The sequence below is a fragment of the Falco peregrinus genome, chromosome W (assembly GCF_023634155.1).
Source record: "Falco peregrinus isolate bFalPer1 chromosome W, bFalPer1.pri, whole genome shotgun sequence".
Taxonomy (NCBI): Eukaryota; Metazoa; Chordata; class Aves; order Falconiformes; family Falconidae; genus Falco; species Falco peregrinus.
In genome coordinates, this window is record NC_073743.1 from 6,995,659 (window position 1) to 7,020,302 (window position 24,644).

The 24,644-nt window shown below is 43.3% G+C and overlaps 1 long non-coding RNA gene across 1 annotated transcript; it reads left to right on the forward strand.

The window, feature by feature from the left end:
• Window positions 1–799: 799 nt before the first annotated feature.
• On the forward strand, window positions 800–7,805 carry LOC129783190 (uncharacterized). The gene is made up of 3 exons (XR_008745161.1): window positions 800–1,004; window positions 5,124–5,203; window positions 7,237–7,805. It is a non-coding gene; the product is annotated as an uncharacterized LOC129783190 (long non-coding RNA).
• The last annotated feature ends 16,839 nt before the right edge of the window (window positions 7,806–24,644 follow it).

Below are 24,644 nucleotides of genomic sequence, written 5' to 3' on the forward strand. Positions count from 1 at the left end.
GTCCCTCTACCACCCTCTTCTCATCAAAAGCATGTGTCCACTCTTCTCTGCTTCTTCCTCGGCTGCTCTCTCTTCATTGCCTGCCCAACCACTTAACAGAATCAGCCACAGCTGCACCTTGTCTACATTGGCCAACCCACCACCCCTGAAGCTAACCCACAGCTGTCTGCTATCAATGCTAATTAACTCAACTTTAATCTTTTACAGTGCCATACAAAGTAATGACTTCCAATCATGCAGTGTGAGTGTATAAGGCTCTACCATCACTTCAAGAAGGGGCGTAGCAAATGTACTATGAATCCTCCCTTCCTGCACTGCTTTGCTTTACTCTTTAACAGCCTCATATTGCACAGGCTGCCACTTTCAAAGTTGATTTGTCTGACAAAATACTGAACATGCCATAGCGACTCCCAAATCCCCTGGCTTAAGCACTTCCCACTTGCATTCCTGCCACCGATCCCTCAGACCCCCTTTCACCCTCCCCAAAAATAGTCAATGCATTGGGGAGGGAGAGGAAAAAGGTCTAGCTCCTTTTCCAGATCTATAGGACCTGGATCAAAAGGTTTATCAGTGTCAGTGGAATCATTGTCCGAGTTGTCCTGTTCCTGCACTTGGTCCTGTGTTGTGAGGTGTAGAGGAATGAAGGCAGTGAGTTGATTGGCATTGATGGTATGCAGCTGTGGTCTTGCCTCAGAGGCAGTGGGTTGATTGACATGGAGGATATGCAGCTGTAATTCATTCCTGCTAAGTGGTTAAATAGCCCTGAGGATTGTAGGAGAGAGGATTACAGAGAGAAGGAGTGTCCTGTGGAGAAAGGAGAGATAACACAGACAGTAGACTTTAGCTAATGCTGAAGTCTTGTTGTAGTCTGCTAGTTTCTTTGTGCTGCAATAGTTTGTGTTCTGTGTGAGGTTGATTAAGTTGGACTCTGACAACAACAACTGGTGTCCACCATAGCTGAGGCAAGTGGGAGTGCCTGTGACCCATAACAGACACTATGAGAGGTGAGCTGTTTTAACTAATCTATTTGGGTGTATTGTAATATTTGTTGATAATCTTAACTCAAATTGCAGTTTTTGGTACTTAACATAGATGGGGACTAATTGATATGGGTACAGAAGAAGAAAATTCTACATTAACAATGTTTATAAATATATGTCAAAAAAGAAGTGTGAAGTATAACAAGAAGTTAATAAGAGCTTTGCTGGGATGGTGTTAAGTAAATAATGTGCTAGTTATGCTGAAAAATGTCTCTGATATTCAGACATGGTAAAACACTAGAAAAATACTTTTGGAGATTGCCTCAAGAGGTGGTAAAATTAATATGCTATTGCTAACAATGTGGTGATTAGTCTTAGATCTACTAGAACAATTAAATGTGGACAGGGAGACAAACTCCATTTGCAATGCTTACGGATATATCTGAAAAAAGTGTAAAATATGATAAAACATCAATAAGTTCTGCTAGTGTGGTATGAAAAGTATGATTTGTCAGTTACAGTAAAAAAGGTTCTCAGCATTCAGACATGGCAAAGTATTGGAAAGATACTTTTTGAGGCTGTCTTGAGGGGAGACAAAATTGCCACAGCTTCATTAACAACATGGAGATTGATCGTAGATTCACTAGAACTAATTATAGACAGAGAAATAAACCTTATATTAACAATGCAAATGAATGTGTTTGAAAATAAAGGTATAAAGTATGATGGCAATAAGAACTCTGCTAGGATAGTGTAAAAGGAATAATTTGCCTGTTACAGTAAAAAGTCTCCAGCATTCAGGTATGGCAAAGTGCTGGATTGTTACTTTTGGGGGTTGCCATGAGAGGGGACAAAATTGCTACAGCCTCATTGACAGCATGGAGAGTTGTCTTTGATTTTACCAGAACAAGCAGAAGCAGACAAAGGCTGCGGTTGAAATAGCCACATCCCCGGTTGCAGAGATGATGCCCAATAAGGTACCTTTGGTGCCCTCAGATTTTCTGCCATCACCTGATCCATTCAGTCAAGGCTGGCAGGAGGAGCAGAGTGGCGCCGGGTCAAGTGGGCAGAGTTGGTTCCCTTTGGGGTGACAGGGAGATCCAGTCATTGTCCTGTTGCCTGTCTGTGATCCTGAGCCACCTGTGATAGGCTTATCAGAGGAGACCTTAGGTCATGTTCAACAACCAGTCCAAATTACAACATTAGAATTAGATCCTGTCAAATTCTGGAAAAAAGATGTGGGAGCAAGCACTAGTGGAAGGGGATATCAATGCTGCAGGAGCCACAGGGGGCAGGGTGTTAGCCTGTCCAGTGCTTTGAAAGGATGGTAAGGCTCCCCCTGAGTGGGAATCTATCAACTGGGGAGTGATAAGAGTTAAGGTCAACCTGTCTACAGTACAGAATAGGCTCAGTCTATGCTCAATCGTTGTTACATATCTTTTCACAGCAGAGCTTACTGCTCATGATTGACATTCAGTTGTGCAAACTATATTGACCCCTATGCAAATGTGACTTTTTGAGTCAAATTGGAGGTGCTTGGCAAATGAGCAATCACTGATGAATTTAGAATACCCCCAGGATGACCCATGTTTTGGGGCAGGGATTCCCCAATTGATGGGGGAGGCTCTGGTTAACTCTCCTCAGTTACAAGTTCACCTATATCCTTCAGTTCTGCAGCAAGGAAAAGGTAGTTCTCCAAGCTTTATTGCAGGTCCCGGATCATGGCGTGCCACAACAGTCACAGACCACAATAAAGCAAGGCCCAAATGAGGGATAAGTGCCATTCCTGGATAGGTTGAGAGATGCCTTGGAAAGCCAAATACAGAATGGGGCAGCTAAGGAAGCGTTGTTACTTCAATTAGCTAAGGACAATGCAAATGAGGATTGTAGAAAAGTGATTGCAGGCATGGTGAATCGTAATCCCACTTTAATAGAATTAATGGATGTATGTGGGAAGGTAGGAACAGCTGCCTTCCAAACTGAGTGTCTGGCAAAGACCTTTGCTGATGCAGTCAGGGTTGTCCATTGCTGTTACACATGTGGGCAAGAAGGTCACCTAAAGAAGGACTGTCCAAAGAGATTGAGTCCAGGAAGGGCTGATGGCTCTGGTTTGGTATGCCGTTGATGTAACAAACCAGGGCATTTTGCAAAATACTGTAGATCTAAATTTAACGCTCAAGGATGGTTACTTGCAGTTGATAACAGAAAGCAAGGAAACGGTGGGAGGAACTGTGTGATGATACAAATGAATCCTCCACAACAATTTCAGGCTTATGCAGCCAACTCGCAGCCTGAACTTCAGGGAGTGCTGGATTGGATGTTACCACAGCAGCAGTGTCACAGTCCACTCGGTGGACATGTGATGGCTTGTTTACTATGATCTTGAAGCACAAAAATCAAGGTGATCATGCCAAGGGGTTATGTTTCAATTAAACAGCACAATTTTTTTGCTCAAAGCGGCTTGTGATAGGTAGAAAGACAGAAAGTGAATAAAAGGTAAAGTAAAAAGAAAAGAGGATTATAGCTACCACCACGGGTCCAAGGTGTCCCTATAGTCCCAGGTCCAGGCAGCGTCCTGCCAGTCCTTCTGTTTGTCATGATCCTTGGTGGGGAAGATCTCCAAAGTTCAGTTGTGAAGGAGCCATCTTTTATGCCAAGCAACACACCTTGCTGCTCCTCTGTTCCATGGACTGTTGCCAGTCTCTGCCTTCTTGAGCAAGGTTATCACACGTGTGCAAAGAAGAGTGCCTGAGGTGTGGTTTGACTTAGAGGCAGGTAGCTTCAGGCTAGGAGGTGTGTTTTTGTATTATAATGAAGAAAGTTCACCTGAAGTTTTTCTGGTTTGCTGTTACAACCATGGTTGTAACAAATCTTCTGGACAGCTGTTAGATGGCCTTATTGTAGTTATTCCTTTCAGTCCCAGGTGGCAGGGAGCGGCATAGTACTCCTCGTACCATGCAGTTCTCTTTCCAGGGTCTTTGTGCCTTGGTGTCCATGAGGACCACATTCCATCTCCAGGTCTCAGTTGACAATGTTGAGACAATAGTGTTCTCTTTAGACACACTCTTACAAGCTGCCATCACAATAGAGGATGATAAAGTACATAAGGTCCCACTGAATGCCATGGGACCCATTGGCAATAAAATGAGTGTGCTGTTGTTTGGACATTCTAGTGTAATATTACAAGGTTTGTTTGCCTTACCAGGAGTCATTGATGCTGATTATATGGGTCAGATTCAAGCAATGGTATAGTCCCCACCCCCCATGTCAATTCCTGAAGGTAGCTGGATTGCACAATTAATTCCTTTCTGGGTGCAAGATGATTATGCCCATGACAAAGTCTGGGGCAAAGAAGGGTTTGGTTTGACAGGAACACCTCAACTTTTCTGGACTCAGTGTACAAAATGCTCGACCAACTCTAACCTGTAAAATCGCCTTTGCCAAAGGGACCCTTCCCACAATATGGATGACTGGAATGATTGACATGGGAGATGTAACTAAATATCTACACATATCTGGCCTCACTCCTTGTTTGTCTTTTTGGCAGGTTCCATATTGGTGGGAGTGGGTGGTGTGAAACAGTGTCCAGAGTCAGTATATGGTGCAAGTTTGAAACCCTCAGGGCCAGACAGCAACAATCCATCCCTATGTGCTTGATGTCCCTCTGAAGTTGTGGGGATGGGATGTTTTGGGACAATGGGGAGTTATTATTGGTACCCAGAAGGATTTTTAATAGGGGCTGCTGTGATGGAGGGCATACAGAGACCTACTCTGCCTTTGACTTGGAAGACAGATACCCCTGTTTGGGTGGAACAGTGGCCCCTTCCTGAGGAAAAATGTGTAGCCCTCCAACAATTAGTCAAAGAACAACTAGTGCAGGGTCACCTAGAACCTTCCCATAGTCCTTGGAATACCCCTGTGTTTGTGACAAAAAAGAAATCGGGCAAATGGTGCCTGTTACAAGATTTAAGGAAGGTAAATGGTGTAATGGAGGGAATGGGAGCCCTGCAATTGGGCATGCCTTCCCCGATGATGATCCTGTGAACCTGGGATATTTTGGTAAATGATTTAAAAGATTGGTTTTTTTGCTATTCCTTTACATGAAGCTGATAAATGTAAATTTGCTTTTTTTTCAATACCTAGCAGGAACAATGACTCCTTGTAAGCGATACTGATGGATGGTGTTGCCGCAGGGTATGAAAACCAGTCCTACTATGTCAATGGTATGTAGCAAAGGCATTGTCACCTGTATGGGAACAATTTCAGCAAGTGTATTGCTATCATTATATGGATGATATTCTTGTATCAGCTGCAAATAAGGCTGAACTTCAGCAAGTGTATTCAGTTTTGCAGCAGTCGTTGGCCACCTTTGGGCTATGTATAGCACCAGAAAAGATTCAACAAGCCCCATGGAAATACTTGGGAGTTAAGGTGCTAGATCTGTGGCTCAAGCACTTGTCTATCCAGCTCTGAGTAAATGTCAGAACCCTAAATGATTTGCAGAAATTATTAGGGACCATAAATTGGGTAAGGCCATACTTGGGCCTCACAACAGACCAGTTGAAACAACCCTTTGATCTGTTGAAGGGTGACACTAATTTGATGTCTCCCCAATCACTAACTAAAGAAGCCAGCTTAGCCCTAGAGAGGGTGGCCGATGGTCTGCAACAAAAAAAGGGTACACCGTGTAGACTTAGAAACTCAAATATGTTTATATGTTGTCATTGCTAACTGTCATCCCATGGGATTGTTGGGCCAGTGGAATGAGTGTTGGCAGGATCTGTTACATGTCTTGGAATGGTTATTTTTGTCTGTACAACCATGGAAGGTAGTGAGCACTCAGATTGGACTAGTAGTGAAAATCATCACCAAGGGATGTACATGGTGCATTCAGCTCATGGGCCAAGATCCCAATTGCTTGATAATTCACATTGAATGTGATTATGTAAGCTGGTGCTTGGCAAACAGGTTTACAGTTTCCCTTGAATCCTTCCAGAGCCAACTGACAAATATCCTATCATCTTCCCAGTCATAAATTGTTACCAACTTATTCAGACATACAGATACTTCAAAAGCTGCTGGTAGCAGATAGCCCAGTGTAAGGCCCTATGGTCTTTACAGATGGTTCTGGGAAACGGGGGAAGGCAGTGGTCGCTTGGTATGATGGGAAGCAATGGCAAGAATTGATACACTTGACACAGGGATCACCTCAGTTGTTTGAACTTCATGCTGTCATTGTTGCCTTCAAAAGGTTTCCTTGATGTGCTGTAAACATTGTTACAGACTCTGCTTATGTTGCAGATGTAGTGTGACACATTGACCATGTGCTGCTTAAGGAGGTAAATTCAGAACAATTTTTTTCTTATTAAAAACATTATGGGTGATGGTGAGCCAGCATAGATATTACATCCTGTATGTCTGCAGTCACACTAGATTGCCAGGACTTGTCGGTGAAGGAAATGCCTGTGCTGATGCTCTTGCAGCTCCCGCTTGGACTCCTCCAGTGCCAGATCTGATATGACAGGCCTTCATGTCTCAATTTTTTCAGTGGGGGGGCTTGGGCACTGGTCTGTCAATTTAGAATCTCTTGCGGATGCAAAATCCATCATTGCCCCTTGCCCAGAGTGTCAGCAATTGGGTCCTGGACTAATGTTTCCATGAGGGGTCAATCCACATGGATATCAGTCCTTGGATCTGTGGCAAACTGATGTCACGCATGTGCCTTCTTTCAGTTGTTTACAGTATGTTCATGTCTCGGTTGATACCTTCTCAAAAGTCGTGTGGGCATCGGCCCATACTGGGGAGAAGGCTCTGGATGCCCTTTCACATCTTTGACAGGCTTGGGCTGCTCTGGGGGTTCCAAAGTGTCTGGAGACAGACAATGGACCAGCATATTCATCTGCACGCATGGCCAAGTTCCTTGCCTCTTGGGGGGTGGAATATGTTACTGGTATCCCACATTCCCTGACTGGCCAAGCCATTGTGGAACATGTTCATCATACATTAAAACTACTTCTTGAAAAACAAAGGGGGAATGTGTTCTGAGACTCTGTGCTTGTCTATGGAAAGCTGTGTATACATTGAGCTATTTGACTGTGCCGGCTGGGAAAGTGTCCTGTGATTATCTCTCATTTCTTGTCTTTGCAGGGAGGATCTCCTCCCATCTGAGCAAAGGTCTTAAACCTACAAATGGGAAATTTGACAGGCCTGTGGGATTTAATTACCTGGGGATGTGGGTATGCTTGTGTCTCCACAGATGCAGGGCCATGGTGGCTTCCCACTAGGTGTGTTAAGCCTGTTTTGGATCCTAGAATTGACAAGAGGACATCGGATACCAGCTGTTCCGCAGACCCCTTGAGAGGAGAGTCACAACATCTGGGTGATGCTGATGCAGAGCCTGAATCGGATGTAGCTTTGTGCCTTCTTAACTCAATCTGAACAGCCTTTCCACACCTCCTGCCAAGGGCCCTACAATAGATGATAGACACAGCCCTTTTAGTTAAAAACAAAAAGGGGGAGTTGTAGAGGAATGAAGGCAGTGGGTTGATTAGCATTGATAATATGCAGCTGTGGCCTTGCCTAGAAGGCAGTGGGTTGATTGACATGGATGATGTGTAGCTGTAGCTCATTCCTGCTAAGTAGTTAAATAGCCCTGAGGATTGTGGGAAAGGGGTTGGAATGACAGGGAGCAGTGTGGTTTGACCTCTGGAGGAAGGAGATAGAGCACAGACAGTAGAATCTGACTGATGGTAAAGCCTTGTTGCAGCCTACTAGTGTTTGTGCTGCAATAGTGAGGGTTGCTGCAATCAGTGACAGGAGCTTTGGGGGCAGAGGTGTGGATGGAGTCACAATCATTGACAGTGTGTTGAGAAGAGTCATGCTGTTGGAGTTTACAGCTTCACCTGGTTTAGCACTGTTAGTAGAATTAGTTGACACTTGGTGGCAAATTCTGGCTACTCTTCACCAAGGTCCTAAATGCATTGCTGACATGGAGTCCCCCTGTGCGGCAGTGTCACACAATAGTCTGCTGCCCTCTTGGCAGGCAGGAATTTGCAAAGTGCCATCAGGTGGAAAGTCCAGCACTTTGTCACAAATCCACTCTAACAGAGTCACTACCTGTGGACCCATCATCACATTCTCTAATAAAGTTTGTGTAAAAGGAGACTATAGTCCATTTTGCACTACATTTTTCTGTAGTTCCTTAATCATTTCCCAGTGAAATGCCTGATACTGACCTGGGTGTCTATCTTGTAATAGCATGGGAGATGTGTGCACTCCTCCACTCTTCAATCTATCTCCTGATATCACTGTGTTCCTTATTACTGCTCTGCTACACTACTTGCTTTTTCCTTACTTCTGATTGTTCATTTTTTTAACTGCTAACCCTCTGATCTTATATTTATTTTAATCTTGTCTGTCCTAATCAGAGTCCTTGACTGCTCCTTCTAGTTCATCAGAAACATGCTCAGTTTCAGCTTTGCTCTCACTCTGCTCTGTCTGCTGAGCAACATCTTGTTTTGTTGTTACATTAGCTTCCTGCCCCTTCTCAGTCTCTGACCAGGCCTCCTTAGCGATACCTGCAAGCTGTTTTTCTGCATGCATCTCTTTTAATGTCTCAACATTAATTTCCAAGTAGTTGTTACTTGGGTAGCATTCAAGTCTCCTTGAGATTACTTTTCCCAAATTTACTCTCCTGCTGATTCCCACATTTTAACATCAAATATTTTTGTAGAGGTAGCTGGGGTGCCTTGGCTCTTTAACCAGGCTAGCAGCAGTCTCAAATTACTTTTTTCATATAAAATTTCTCTGTTGTGCAAAATATGCTGAAACTTTTTAATATACTTTTGCTTCTGCAGACATACTTGAACTCCCTTTTTAAAGTTTCTTGGCTGCTCATCTGTCTCTAAGCATACAGCTGTTGTCTGCCTGGTCCAGTTGGCCGGATGATTTTTTCAGCCAAGGAGTCTCTGCTGGAACACAGCACTCTTCCACAAGCTGTCATCTTTTTTTTTTTTTTTGCCCAGTTCTGTCCTTATCCTTTCAATGTCTCAGAACTCCACCATAGAGTTCACCATTTGAGGAGACTGTGCCTCAGACTCTTTAATCTGACCAGAAGACCCTTTATTAGTTCAAAACCCATGCTTATATATCCTCATTCACTGTTCATGCACAACATACTAAAATATTTTTGGTTAATTAATACTGTTTACACACTTCCTGGCTACATATAATTGGTTAATTACTAAGCTACACATGCACTGAACTTGCATTTTTTTTCTCTTCTTTCTTATCTTTGTGAGTTTTATGTTCTCAGCCAGCTGTTAAGAGGTGGCAGTGCGCATCCACTCTAGCCTTGCTTCATATCCTGTTTTTCTTCCAGGCGTTCAGCCAACCTTATCTTACTTTCTTCTTTAGCCTTCAAGGTCCTTCACAGGCATTGTGGCCTCCAGCACTTGCCATAAAGCTCTCTACAATGAGGTGACAATACCCAGAGCACTTTGAGCACTCTGTCTTTTAGAGCTACTATACCAGTGCCTTTCACAAAATAGCACTTCATTAAGACCCAGGCTGGGTGACAATCATTGTACCTATTATTGTAGCTTTTTATATTACTGCAGAACAAACAGATAGTCACAGTTCCTTTTAAATAATATTGTTCATTCCTACTATTTATCCAATGTCTTCCCTCATTCAAATATTCCCAGGGTTTCAACCTATAGCACTGGAGGAGTGATTACCTTTGTCTTGTCCTGTTAACAACATAAAGAGACATACATAATGAGTGTATTCATTCATACACTGTTAAAACATGGTACACTTGTACAAAACAAAGACTATTAACAAAATTCCCAGGTATTCAAACCATACAGTTAACATCCATCTAGCAACTGCAAATATAACATGTAAAGTGATTTTATCGCAATTTTGAGAGGTCTGCTTACTCTTCTCCTGCTTCTTATATACCAGTCATTAGCAGGTCCCTCCTGGCTCCCAACACTGGGATGCAGTGGCAACCTCTGATTTGCTCGATCTGCCCTCAAGATAGCTAGTGGCTGCCCTATCTGTCAGCAAATCCCTTCATTACCATGCAGGGTACACCCCTTCCATATGGGGACTATGCTGCACACCAGATGTCCCTGTGCGATTTACCAGCTGCCCTGGCCACATGTACAATTTACAGGCCCCTTCTACTAAAACATACTGTTTTCTTCCATGGCTTCAGGAGGTTGTCTGCCCCTGCAGTGAGCAGCTGGTAGCAGAGGCTTCTCCAAGGAAAGTGCTCGGGGTGTGCCCAGGCATGTCCGTTCCACAGTGGATCCCATGGCTGAGCAGAGATCTTCCTGCCTGGCTCGCCAAAACTGACATGCGGATTCAGACTCCCCAGTCTTATCAGATTATAAAGTAGGTATGTTTATTCAGTGCTGAGGGGGTGGGTGTGCACCTGGGGCAACAGCTTGCCTCAATTTATACAATCAAGTGTTGCATATACATAAGGTTTCCAAATATGCCTATATATATTCATAACCTAGTCCTGCTTCATATTAAAATTAGTTCCAAGAAGTCATTTCCATAAGTCCCTCCCAACTGCACTTGCGTAGTGCCTCTTGGTGGTGGTTGTGGGGATGAAGGCTTGGTAGTCTCCCTCGCTCTGAAGTTTTTACCTTCTCTCTTTGCGAAGACTCAGTTGTTCCTTGGTCTTTGTCCAAACTATAGATTTGGTTTTAGCTAGTTCTCATCAAGAACTGTCCTTCAGGAGGAACTGTAGGCTCCTTGCTTCAGTTAAAAACAAAGCATTATTTATCAACAATAATCTAGGTAATTGTTAAGCAATTAGATCTACTAAAATTTCTTTAATCCCTTCCCTCACAACAGTGCCTAGAATTACAAGTAAAGTTTTTCATTAGATATAGAACACAATGGCGTTGTAATTATTAAAGAAAAAAAACATATAAAGGCATGTATGTGGGTTCTAAATTGCAATCACATTTTGTTTGTGAATGAATGTGACATTTTCAGTTTAGGGGAATTACACGGCTTCATAATGCAATATTGTATGCAGGTATAACTTCTTTGTATGTAAGCACTTTATGTGAAAAGATGTTGTTTTAAATTGCAAATTCTGAAGAGCTTCTGGAACTTCTAGGAAGAGCCAGAATTTGTTGCTAAGGCCCCTAATTCTGCTTTCTTATACCTATGCGTTATGATCTCTAATTACATTGTTTCATACTTTTTTTCCCTGTCTCATTCACTGAACAGGATGGATGGTGCTCACGAATTGAGCACCTACTTGATATTTTAATCCTTATCATTCAGTTAGCAACCCCTGCCTTATTTACTGCACATCATTTAAAAGTCTCCAAAGAATACATATTATTCATTCCCTTATGGCCTTTTCTAAGGTGCCTGGCCAAACTATTTTTATCCATTCAATTGTTTTTTCATGTGTGTTTTCTGGTCAATGCCTATAACTTAATTTTATGTACTATGTGAAATAAATACATGTGTGCACATATACACTGCATGCATATATATATATTTAATTACTTTTTAAAGATAATTTTGCAATTATTCCCTTTGATAACTTTTAGAATGGAAACTATTGCATGCTTTAAAACAGTCTTTCATGGGGATATTGAAAGTAAACATAAAATAATGCAAAATGAGTGACTACAGGCATCCATTCACATAACTTCAAACATTCTCATATGCAACACTGTCTTTCATGATTCTCTTCAACTTTAAATGTATCTGTCTGTGTATCCTCTAGGTCAGATAAGTTGTCCCTTTGCTTAAAGGCAGGCAGTACTCCTTGCTGGCTATTTCTTGTTCATTAGTCCCTGTGTGGCCATACTTGTGGTTGTGGACATATTTGTGGTTGTGGCCATTTTAGCCTATACCACCATCTCTATCTCTTCCTAAAACTTTTTGGCCCTGTTGACTTCTGTCCATCCTAGTATCTGCCTCCCTCTCCCCATGGGAGTTATGGGTCATGTTTAATCTCTTAAGAAGTAAAGTTTTGTTGGCTGAATGCAGTTCTTGACACACTTAGGTTTTGCTGGAGGTTTTCCTTCTGGTTGTATTTCTGGCCTTTGCCTAAATCTTCCTTGTTAGGGGTGTGTTCCCTGGGATAGGGCAGGGAAGAGCTGGGATGTGTATCCTGAGTCAGGTTTAGGCTTGCAGGACTTGCTCTGTACTTGCTCTATGAATGTAGTTTTCATATGGGTATAGGCATGTTGAGAACCTGGTTGCAGAGTGCTGCGTGTATGGGAGGATGGGTCACAGCTCCTGGGACTAAAATGAAGGGCAGAGAGCATGAGCAGTGCTTGAGGAGGGGTTGATGGGTCATTGTGAGACTGGAGGTTGCAAAAACTGAATAGAATGCTTCAGCCGGAAGCCTGGGCAGTGGGCAGGTGGGTGACTTCTGTGAAGGGTTGAAAATTAGAGGGTGATGGACACGTAAGAAACGAACAAACAGATACTGGCTTTTCGCTAAGTGCTGTGCTGGACAGATAACAAGTTGTCCTCCTTGGGTCAAAAGTTCACTACGAGGAAGACATCTGACTTCATCCCTGCAAGACCACTGGAGGACCCCAACGACCGAAAGGTGCAAGCGCAACAGGGGTGGAGTTATTTAAATAATTTCAAGGAATACTGTAAATAGTTATGAGAAAATAATGAATATGTATATAGCTGATTCAGCCTTGATGGTATATATAAATCATATTTGAACTCATTTGGCGCGCCTCTGACTAGAGTCATGCGCTCAGCGCTGCGGTTTTTGCTCTTTGACTTTGCCTCACAATAAAGATTTCTGAACCGGCCTTAGTGGGTCAGGTATTTATAACAAGTTTGGGGGGTCGTCCGGGATACTAGCTCGCCCAGCCCCAGGATCTTTGGCGACCATCAGATAGGATACGCACCCCACTGATTTTGGTGAACTCTCTGATGGCACGCCTCTGACCACTGGGACTGTTGGCCGAACGCCCAGGAGAGAGGGAGGTTCTTAGAGCAAAAACTACTCGGAGCTCCCTGGGAGATAAAGTCGCGGTTGCCTGTAATTGACGTGCACGAAGACCCGAGTAAGAAAGACTGTAAGTATTAATCGGTTGGGCGGGAAGTGGGGGCTTGACTGCATGACTGAGTGAGACCTGATGGGGTAGCCCCATTCCAGGAAGCGAGCGTGGAGTCTTTCTAACCATGGTTCCAATATCCCGTGAGGGACTTGGCTGGTGAAGAGATGAAGCGAGTGAAAAGCTGTGTGGAAGACAGCCCCAGGGAAAGTATGGGACAGAGAAGTAGTAAAATGAGTCCCAGGAAAAAGGGGAGCCAGAGAATACCAAACGAAATACCCCCAGACAGTCCACTGGGGTTGATGTTAGCCAATTGGGAAAGTACTGAGAAAACTAAGGATAAATATAAAACAAAAATGATAAAATATTGTATGTTAGAGTGGACCAAGGAAGAGATTAGACCAGATCATTTGTATTGGCCCTGTTATGGGTCATTTGAGGGTTGGCTTTGTCAAGCATTAAACCTCTACATGAATGCCCGAGAATCCCCTAATCCAGAGGAGAGCGAATACACTGCTTGTTGGAAAGGGGAAATTTGGCCAGGATCAGTGGGAGTGTTCAGAGCAAAGGAGGTAGAAGAATTACCTCGTAAATGGGACCCCCTTGAGTCCTTGCCTCCTCCATACGGTAGTTCCTAATGCCCCTCCATGTGAGGGCACCGGAGGGCCTGATGAAAGAGGAAGTATACCCCGGCCTGACAGGACCCCCAGAACAAGACAGAGACAAACTGTTAAAGCAATGGTGCTAGGCGAAGAACAGGGAGTCGGAGTTTTTCCACTTAGAGAAGTACCATTGGGAGGGGCACAGGGAGGTATTTGGTTTGTGAATGCACCTTTAACTTCTACCAAAGTGAGGAACTTTAAGAAGGAGATCAAGGGCTTATTAGAGGATCCTCTGGGGCTTGCCGAACAATTTGATCAGTTTCTGGGGCCCAGTATCTACACATGGGAAGAAATGCAGTCCATACTGAGCATTATCTTTTCCCCAGAAGAAAGGCAAATGATTAGGGTAGCAGGCATGAGAATTTGGGAGAGGGAAAATCAGCAGGAACCACACGGAGATCAGAAGATGCCCCTAGCAAATCCCAACTGGGCTCATAATAATATGGCTGACAGAAGAAATATGTCAGATTACCGTAGCCTGATTGTTAAAGGTATTAAGGAGGCTACTCCCCTGGGACAGAACGTTGCAAAGGCTTTCAATGGGTGACAGGACAAGGACAAAATGCCCACCAAATGGTTAGCCAGGCTCCGGAAAAACATGCAACAATATTTGGGAGTAGATCCTGAGGGTGCAGCAGGGCAGACCCTTTTGAAGGTACACTTTGTTACTCATGCCTGGCCAGACATCTGCAGTTGGAAAAGTTAGAAGATTGGCAAGAAAAAGGACTAAATGAGCTACTAAGGGAAGCAGAAAAAGTGTATATGAGACAGGATGAGGAAAAAGCTAAATCTAAAGCAAAGATAATGATTGCCACCATGAGGAATGGGGATATTCAGAGAAATAGAGGGATTCCCAAAAAGGGAGGATAAGAGTGGATGCTTTTACTGTGGGAAGGGAGGACATTTTCAAAGAGAATGTCCAAACCAAAATAAAGATCTTAAGGTCTTAAAAATAACACAGGAAGACAATGCGGAGGATTAGGGGTGTCAGGGGCTCTTCCTCCTGGGGGAAGGATCTCACCTAGAGCCCTTGATAAATCTGCAAGTAGGACTCCAGGAGGAAACATTAGAATTTCTAGTGGACACTGGAGCGGAACGAATATGTGTGTGTCAAGTACCTCTGGGATGTGAAGTAGGCAAAGATACCATAAAAATAATCAGAGCAAAAGGGGAGGGGGTTTAGAGCTCCAATAATTAGACAAATAGAGATGAAAGGGAATAACAGAAGGGGGAAAGGAGACATTTTATTTGTCCCAGGGGCAGGATGCAATTTACTGGGAAGAGACCCGCAAGTTCAACTAGGGATAGGAGTTGTTCCTGATGAAGGAAGGATGGTGGTAAAAATTTTGAGGTTGACTCAGGAGGATGAGTTGAGAATAGACCCTAAAGTGTGGGCTGGGGATGGAAACCGAGGAAGCCTGGGTATAGAACCCATTGTCATTTCTATCCAGGATGAAGGGTGTCTGATAAGGGTTCGGCAATATCCCATATCACTAGAAGGATGAAAAGGGCTCCAATCAATAATTGATGCTCTGGTAAAAGAGGGCACTCTGGAACCCTGTATGTCTCCTCACAATACTCCCATTCTGCCTGTTAAGAAATCCGATGGGACATATCAGCTGGTCCAGGACATTCGAGAAGTAAATAAAAGAACCATAACTTGATATCCTGTAGTACCCAACCCATATACCCTTTTAAGCAAAGTATCACCCCAACATAAGTGCTTTAGTGTAATTGATCTCAAGGATGCATTTTGGGCTTGCCCACTGGATGAGCGGAGCAGAGATGTCTTCACCTTTGAATGGGAAAATCCCTACAATGGATGTAGACAACAATATAGATGGACAAAATTACCGCAGGGGTTTACTGAATCCCTGAACTTATTTGGACAAGCTTTGGAGCAAGTCCTCCAACAGTTCTGAACCCCCAAGGGAACACAGCTAATACAATATGTGGATGACCTATTAGTTTCAGGGGTGGAAGAGGATAAAGTACGGGAAACGACCATACGACTGTTGAACTTTTTAGGATAGGAGGGACTGAGAGTATCCAAGCAGAAACTTCAGTTTGTGGAACCTGAGGTCAAATTTTAGGGCACATCATTAGCCAGGGAAGCTGTAGGCTGAACCCGGAAAGAAGAAATGGCATACTTTCCCTGCCCCCTCCTCAAAATAAGACTGAGGTAAGGAAGCTTTGGGGGCTATTGAGATATTGTAGATTGTGGATTGAGGGATACACACAGGTAGTAAGATTCTTGTATGACAAACTCGTTGAGGAAAATCTCGCATGGACAAAGGAAGACAAGGCTAGTTTGGAACAACTAAAGACCAAATTGACACAAATACCCGAGTTGAGCCTCCCTTCCTTGGATAAGCCTTTCTATTTATATGTAAATGTGGAAGGTGGTGTAGCACATGGGGTACTGGCTCAGGACTGGGGAGGGATTAAAAAGCCTGTGGCCTTCTTATCCAAAATGTTGGATCCCGTCAGTAGAGGTTGGCTGATATGCATTCAAGCAGTAGCTGCCACCTCAATTTTAGTAGAGGAAAGTCGAAAACTTACATTCACAGGAAAATTGATGGTTCATACCCCACATTCTATCAGAAATATACTTAATCAAAAGGTGGAGTAATGGCTTACTGATAGTAGAATGTTAAAATATGAAGCCATCTTGCTCAGTCAGGAGGATTTGACATTAGTGACCAGCAAGATTTTAAACCCTGCTCAGTTCTTATATGGGGAACCAAAGGAGGAGTTAATACATGATTGTATGGAACTGATTAACTATCAGACTAAAGTCCGAGAGGACCTAGTAGATTATGCTGTGGTGATGCAAGTCAAGACGGACTAAAAAACACTATATCAGCATGGCTGGGTTCAGACAAAATGGCTCTTTATTGTTTTATCATATTGCTTATATATCTTAGATAGTACAGGTGTCAGACGCTGATGGGCTTTCTGTCGTCTTCTTCTTGCTTGCTATTTGCTGTTGCTGTACGTGCCTGTATGCTGCGGTTTTAAGTTCTGGGTTTTCACATCCTGTTTACATGCTTGACATTTTTGTGGCTGTCTTAAGAGTACACAACTAAGTCTTCAAGGTCAACTAACTCGTCTGCAGACCTGCTGCAGATCCCTACATTATGCACTCCCTGAGGGAGAGCAAATATACATAGATGGATCTTCTCAATGTACCCAGGGAAAAAGGATATTGGGGTATGCAGTAATCGACAGGAAATTGATGAGAACAATGGAAAAAGGGAAGCTCCCGGGATCCTGGTCCGCCCAGTGTTGTGAACTTTATGCTCTAAACCGAGCACTTAGGGTCTTGACCAGGAAAATAGGAACAATATATACTGATTCTCACTATGCTTACGGAGTGGTACACACATTTGGGAAAATTTGGGAAAAAAGAGGATTATTAAATGCAAAGGGAAAAGGGTTTATACACGAGAGCCTGATTTTAGAAGTATTAAAAGCTCTAAAGTTACCTGCTGAAATTTCAGTAGTCCACATTAAGGGACACCAAAAGGGAAATACTCCTGAGATAAAGGGGAGTAATCTAGCTGACCAGGAAGCTAGAGATGCTGCTGAGCACGGAAACATCAAAGTGCTTGCAATAACACATGAACCTAATCAACTCACCCAAATTCCTGGTTTCAAACAGGAGGAAGAAAAGGAGTTGATAAAAACTGGAGGAGCAAAGGACCCCTGCAGAAAGTGGTTCCTTCCCGATGGAAGACAGATATTAAACAAAGAAATAACACGGGAAATAAGGGAATTACACCAACAAACTCACTGGGGAACTCAAGCCTTATATGTGATCACTTTCTAAGACATTTTGGGTGTATAGGGGTGTGATACATGGAGTAATAATTTGTGTCAATTAGATGATTGGTATAGAACAATGGAAAAACACTGAGTAGACTAAGCAGGGGGCCAGAGTGACAGACGGGAAACAGGTGCAGGAAACGGTTGCTTGCATTAGGAGCAGCCATGCGGATATGGTATTGTGAAATATTTAGCTGAGCTTTGTTGTATTGAACAAATCACCTTATATGGTAAAAGAAGGAAGTCAGCTCTTCAGGGTGAGAAAGAGGACAAGTGAGGAAGACGTCTAACTTCATCCCCGATGACTACCAAAGGGACCCTCAACATTAAGCACACAGGCATAAGGAAAGGAACGCCTATGTTAAGGACTAATCTGAATAGCCATGCCATTTCCCGGTATAGCAATGAATATGTATTAGCACACCAAGCATAAAAGGGAACATGTTGTTGTATAGGGTGTGCGTGTTGGTGGAGCACAGACTCCCCACACACCCAGTGCTGTTTACTTGCCTTTTATCATTTATAATAAATACTGCTAAATTCAGATTGAGTTGTATCCTCATTTATAACAGGGGTTTTCACAATAGCCAAACAAATAATTGAAGGATGCATAACCTGCCAGAAAATCAATAAGGCGGCCATGAGGAGAACCCCAACAGGGGGAAGAAGTTTGGCATTACGTCCCTTTCAAAGTATCCAAGTAGATTTTACTGAGCTTCCCCAAGTCCAGAGGTGGAGGCATTTGTTAGTGATAGCGGACCATTTAACCCATTGGGTGGAAGTGGTTCCAAGTGTAAGGGCTACTGCAAATGCAGCATTAAAGATTTTATTAGAACAAATAGTTCCTAGATATGGGATAATACAACAAATTGATTCAGACAGGGGAACACGCTTCCAAGATAATATTACAAGTGACTGAGGCCTTAGGCATCAAGTGGGAACTGCACACCCCATGGCATCCTCAAAGTTCAGGACAAGTGGAGAGAATGAACCAGACATTAAAATGAGCACTCACTAAATTAATGGTGGAAACACAACTGTCTTGGGTGAAATGTTTACCCTTGGCCTTGTTGAGGGTCAGAAAGCAACCCGAGACTGATTTAGGGGTATCCCCTTATGAAATGATGTTTGGGCTTCCCTTCCTGATCTCACAGCAAGAGATGGCCAGTTATGAAGGAGGAAGTTTAGAAATTCACAAATATATTGAAAGCATATCGAAGAGTCTGGAAAACTTGAGGGAAAAGGGGCTGATATTGCAATCCACGCCATTAGATTTTAAAATCCACAAAATAAATTTTGGGGACTGGGTATTGGTCAAAATTTGGAAAGAACTTTCATTAACACCTCAATGGGAGGGTCCTTTCCAGGTTCTACTGACCACTGAAGTTGCAGTGCGAATGAGAGAGAAAGGATGGACACACATTAGCCGGATAAAAGGACTGGTGGCTGCACCCAATCATTGGGTTGTGACTTCCCCGCCTGGTGACATCAAGGTGACCCTCAAACGAAAGATCAATTGATGAATCAAAACAATCCGGGAAATTTATGGATTGAAGAACCTAAGGAATTAGAGTTTTGAATTTGCCACTGGTTTCAAAAAGAAGTGGGACAGCTTTTCAGGCTGCGGCATTCCTCGTGGGGGAGGATACCTTTACAGTTTGGGGTGTGTGTCTGGACTATATGCAGTAGGAAATCAAACATTTGCACTTGCTTGTGACTTGTATAAGGTGCATAACCCACTGTATCCTGATTTGCGGGAGGAACTGGCCCCTTTTTCGCATCCTGCTTTTATACCCTGCCTATTACATCCAAACGCTGGGCATGGGGCATGGACGAGATGTATCTGTATAGATTGTAGTCAATGCTGGTATTGCCACACTACCAAAAGAAGTTGGTTTTGCCCTAAGTGTCGGCGCTTTAACCACTGACTCGAACTAGGAGGAGTGAGGTGGGACGAGTGTAGAATAGAGACTCTCCTCTGTGGGTGGGAATTGCTGGTTCCTCAGTTATGGGAAGTGCCTGAGGAAAACTGGAACACAGTAATAAGCAAATGCCACCAGCATTTTGCTTGGAAACCACAAGACCTAAACAAGTGAAAAATAGAAATTTAAGTGATCACTATATTTGCTGCCACGAAGATACTGCATACTGGCTGTGAGAAGCAACCTCACAGGCCAGGGAAAGTGGGCAGAGGTATGTTTCACTTCAGATTTCTAATAGTGATTCTTCTCCCGAATATGCTTGTGCTTGGAGAAAGTTCATGTAGTCGATGTATACAAAATGTGTTTCTCCGCGGGAGGAGACAGCTGGTTCTTGCGACTCATACCTTCATAAATGCTGTGTGTTACAAGTTGAACCAGGCCAACACCTGTCCTGTAGGGAACCAGCAATATTGGGTAGCTAAGAATTTTGGAAGATCAGGATACAAAAATGGGTTAACATGCCCCAAAGGGGAAGAATGGATATGTTTTTCCAAGGCTGGACATTTGGACATATCAGATGGAGGAGGGCTTCAAGACCAGGTAAAGAGGGAGTTAGTGCAGAACAGAATTAAGACGCTAATGAAACCTGCCCCGGTATCAAAGTTTCAGCCGGGGCAATTGTATGAGAATCTGATGAAGCAACTAAAGAATGTAATAGAGTTACCAAAATTTGGAAAGAACTTATTTGTAGACCTAGGGGAGAGGATAAGTTGGGAACTGAATGTAACCAATTGTTGGGTTTGTGGAGGGCCGTTAACAACAGAGGAGTGGCCATGGAAAGGGAGTTTCTTAGGACCCAAGGTATTGTTATTCTGGAATCGTACTAAAGTAACCAAGGCAGATAGACCGGAAGGATGGATATTAAGTGCCGAGACCATCGGGGATGAATGTTTGTGGCAAAAAGGAAAACAGTGGAAGACACGAGTGGGTGATTCACCTTGCACAAGATATAAGGTCCATAATGGAACTCATGAATGGTGGTTCCCAGATAAGCCTATGTGATACTGGAATAAAACAGGTGACTCGTGAATATAATAATCTCACCAGATTGTATAATTGCATGGGAGAGGAAGGGCCCTACAAAGGGGTACCAGAGATCTCCCGATATTGGGAAAACTTAAATAATACAGCTCAGGAGTTCTAGAAGGTTCCTGAAGGATTATTTTGGATATGTGGAAAAAGGGCATATTCAGGATTGCCTCCTGACTAGAAGGGTAGCTGTTCGTTGAGAATAATACAACCTGGGTTCTTTCTTCTTCCTGATAAAAAGGGAGAGGAACTGGGAGTCCCAGTATATGATGAACTGAGACGACAAAAAAAGAAATTAAATAGGGGAACCCAACAGTGGGGTAAGGATGAATGGCCCCCTGAAAGGATTATACAGGTCTATGGACCAGCCACTTGGGCACAAAATGGAAGTTGAGCATATCAAACCCCTATTTATATGTCAAACCAGATTATCAGACTGCAGGTTATAGTAGAAGTAATAACTAACAAAACTTCAGCCGCTTTAGAATTGATCGTTAGACAACAGAAACAAACCAGGGCCGCTGTATACCAAAATAGATTGGCCCTGGATTATCTATTAGCTGAAGAAGGAGGAGTATGTGGAAAATGGAATACATCAAATTGCTGTCTAAAAATCGATGATAACAGAGAGGCAGTCCTGGACATGCCCGAGAGATAAGGAAAATAGCTCATGTCCCTGTACAGAAATGGAAATCCATGTTAGATGCAAACTGGTGGGACAACTTGATAGGAATGGCTTGGTGGAAGAAGGTGGGTTTCTGTCGCGACGGAGGGAAGACACAGACACTCAATATGAGTGATCAGCAGACTTCGATTTATTCTGTCTTACAGTCATCTTTTATGCCTTGTTATAATTAGCTCATACATATTACAAAAGTTAAGCTCATTATTGGTTAGTTGCCTAAATACCAAGCCCGCCCCTAGTTTCTCTTCTGTAGTTATCTGTTCCCACCTGCAACATTCTTTACCGACCGCGATCTTCCTGTTATTGTGTAACAAGAACAGCCAAGGACAGTGTATTTTTGCTTTACTTCAGATAAGCTGAAAGCGATGTGCATTTTTGTCCAGCCAGCTGGACTATGTCTATGTTATCGATTTGTTAATAAGTTAAAATTGATTGATTTTATTTGATTGATTAATTGATTTTATAAAATCATTTAATAGAATTAAAATATAGAAGGATAAGGAAAAAAATTTTATAGGAAACTTACAGCTACACAGTAGGAGTTGTTATGGAATCTTTTGTACGTCTTGTACCAAGGCTAGAAGAAGGGCCTGGAACTATTGTAATAACTCTAGGGTTGAAAGGTTCCTTTGTATTTAACCAGTCTTCTGTATGCAGAGGTGTATTGAAATGTCAGAATATGAGATTAATGGGAACTGGGGAGAGTCGACTGGAACAGCTTGTAGTTACCTGCCAAGAAACCGTGAACTTTAGTAAAAGGTAATTCCGGCAGGGGGAGATCGCGACCACCGACTCATATACCACCTACCCAAATCGTACCCCAGACCCATTTCTAGACCTTTCTAAGCTTTACTGTGCATAATTGGATATAGGAGGAGAGTATGTAAATGATTTACGGGAAATGTTATGATTATGCATGAATAATTGATGAATATGTATGAATAAGTTCTATATATGGAATCTGATTTTGGGACCTGGTGTGCGTTGATCGTGAGAGGACTTGCTCACGCACCCGGCCGTCAATAAAGAAGTGTCTGCTTATCTACATCACATTGGTGTCGATAAGTTCTTCATTCCGAGATTTCGGTAACATCTATGTGACCTTTTTCAGCTAGCCAGTTATCCACAATTCCCCTGTTTTTATTTTGGGCGACATAGGCTTGGTTGACCATTTTCAATAACAGCGTTTTAACACAGGAAAATACACAGCTAAGCACTACTAAAACTATTACAATAATGATCAAAAATAATAATCCCGTTTGCAAAATGCCTTTAAGCCAGCCTCCTAGTCCCAACCAATTTCCCAAAGCATCTAAGCCAAAAAAACCCCCAATATCTTTCTGTACACGCTGGGTGTGGCTGATAAGGTCTTGTATCTCCTTATGTATAGATTTTGAATGATCCTCTAGATCCATGCAACACATCCCGTCAAAGTCTTCACATCCATGCCCGTGGGCCAGCAACTACACCTCTTATTGATGATTCGGGATTGTTGCTGAATAAGGATTTTGGTCACTTTCTTCCTAATCGCGTGAAGCTCTAATAAGCGTTTGCTTTTGCTGAACAAATTCACAATTCCCACATTACAACCCTCGCAGTTACGTTTGATAAATCCAAAGTTCACGGTAACACCCTGCACACCATAACAATACCCACGCCCCACAGTTATAGTTACCACATTTAAGGCAGCTGGAGTGACCAACTGGCCTTGGGTTATGAGATTGTATCTTTGCTGTCAAAAGTTCGAGTTTTTCACGCTTGGTCCCCTGTATGTGGGATCGGAACAGATGTCGATCAGGTTCCAGAAGAGGGTCTATCGCAAGGTGCAGGTGAAGCAGCGTTCTCGCATTGAGCTCCTCCAGCGTGCTCTACAGCAGGTTTTATCCAATGGCTGGGAACCCAAATAGTACCTGAATCGGTAGAAATACAGACATAACCACGCCCCACATAAATCACCTCCACAGGACCTACCCATTGTCCTGGTTTTGCATCCTTATACAGTACTTTCATGTGTGGTGGCCTGGGGGGTTCTGAGCCAGCGTGGTGCCTTATTATAGGCGGCTTATTACTGTCCCCAAATACACACAAATGATTAAGCACAAAAAGAGCCTTCTCTACCCTTTCTCTTACATCCTGAATCTCTTTGAACTTTTCTATATAACGTTTTAGTGTCCCGTTAGCCCGCTCTACGATTGCTTGTCAAGTTGGAGAATGAGGGATTGCAGTAATATGTTTAATATTCCACATTTGCATAAAGCGTTTAAGTAGTCCGCTACCATATGCAGGACCGTTATCAGTTTTAATAGTAATAGGCACCCCTAAAACAGCAAAGCAACTAGTTAAATGCCGGCGCACGTCCCGGACCTTTTCCCCGGGCTGTGGTGTGGCCCATAACATATGGCTATAGGTGTCTATAGTAACATGCACATATTTCAATCGACCGAATGCAGGAACATGAGTAACATCCATCTGCCAAACATCATTAGACTTTAGTTGTCGTGGGTTGACCCCGCAACCGAGCCCTAAGCCTGAGTTATGGTGACTACATATAGGGCAAGCCTTCACAATGGCCCGAGCCTCCCCCATAGAGAGTTTGTAGGCTCGTGCCAGCCCCTTCGCGTTTTGATGGAAGATCAAATGGGCTTCTCAGGCTCGACAATGTGGTGCTAATGGGGGTTCAGTAGCGATTGCGACGAGATGATCAGCTCGAGCATTGCCCTCTCTGAGGCCTTCTTCCCACTGATGGCTTCGGATATGGATCACCGCATACGATTCCGATCTCTGTGTGATTGCAAGCTGCAAGCTCACAAGCAGTTCTGTCAAGCGTTGATTCTTTAAATCACGCACGCTTGCATCTTCAATCCGGCTGACTATGCTGGCAACATAGAGAGAATCTGTGACTACGTTCAGTGAGACATCTCTCCATCTAATAAATGTCCAGACCACTGCAAAGAGTTCTAGCGTCTGTAGGGAATCCTTTGGCTGCGCTTGTAGAATTTGGTGTTGCCACCCTTGCTCATCTTTCCACGTTATGGCAGCGGTCCTAGAGCATCGACCCGCATCAGTAAAGGCCGTGAGAGTGTGTGGGATAGGCTGGCTGGATCGCTTCGGCTTAACAATCCAGCCCATGTTCTCCATCCACGACAGGATGGGCGATGGGAGTGGTTTAACTATTATCGCTGCTCCATCGTGGAGTAATGCAGCCTGCAGTTCCTCACAGTTCTGCAAGTACCACTCCAAGTCAATCTGTCTCATCAGCACCCATATCGTGCCAGGAGGAGTGCCATCCACCTGTAAGATACGACAGCGACCTTTCTTGATCAGCTCCGTCAGCGTAGTATTTTTTTCTTGTATTGTGCGTCGTGGTTGCAGTGGGGGAGCTATCCATTCCAATACGATGGTGGTGT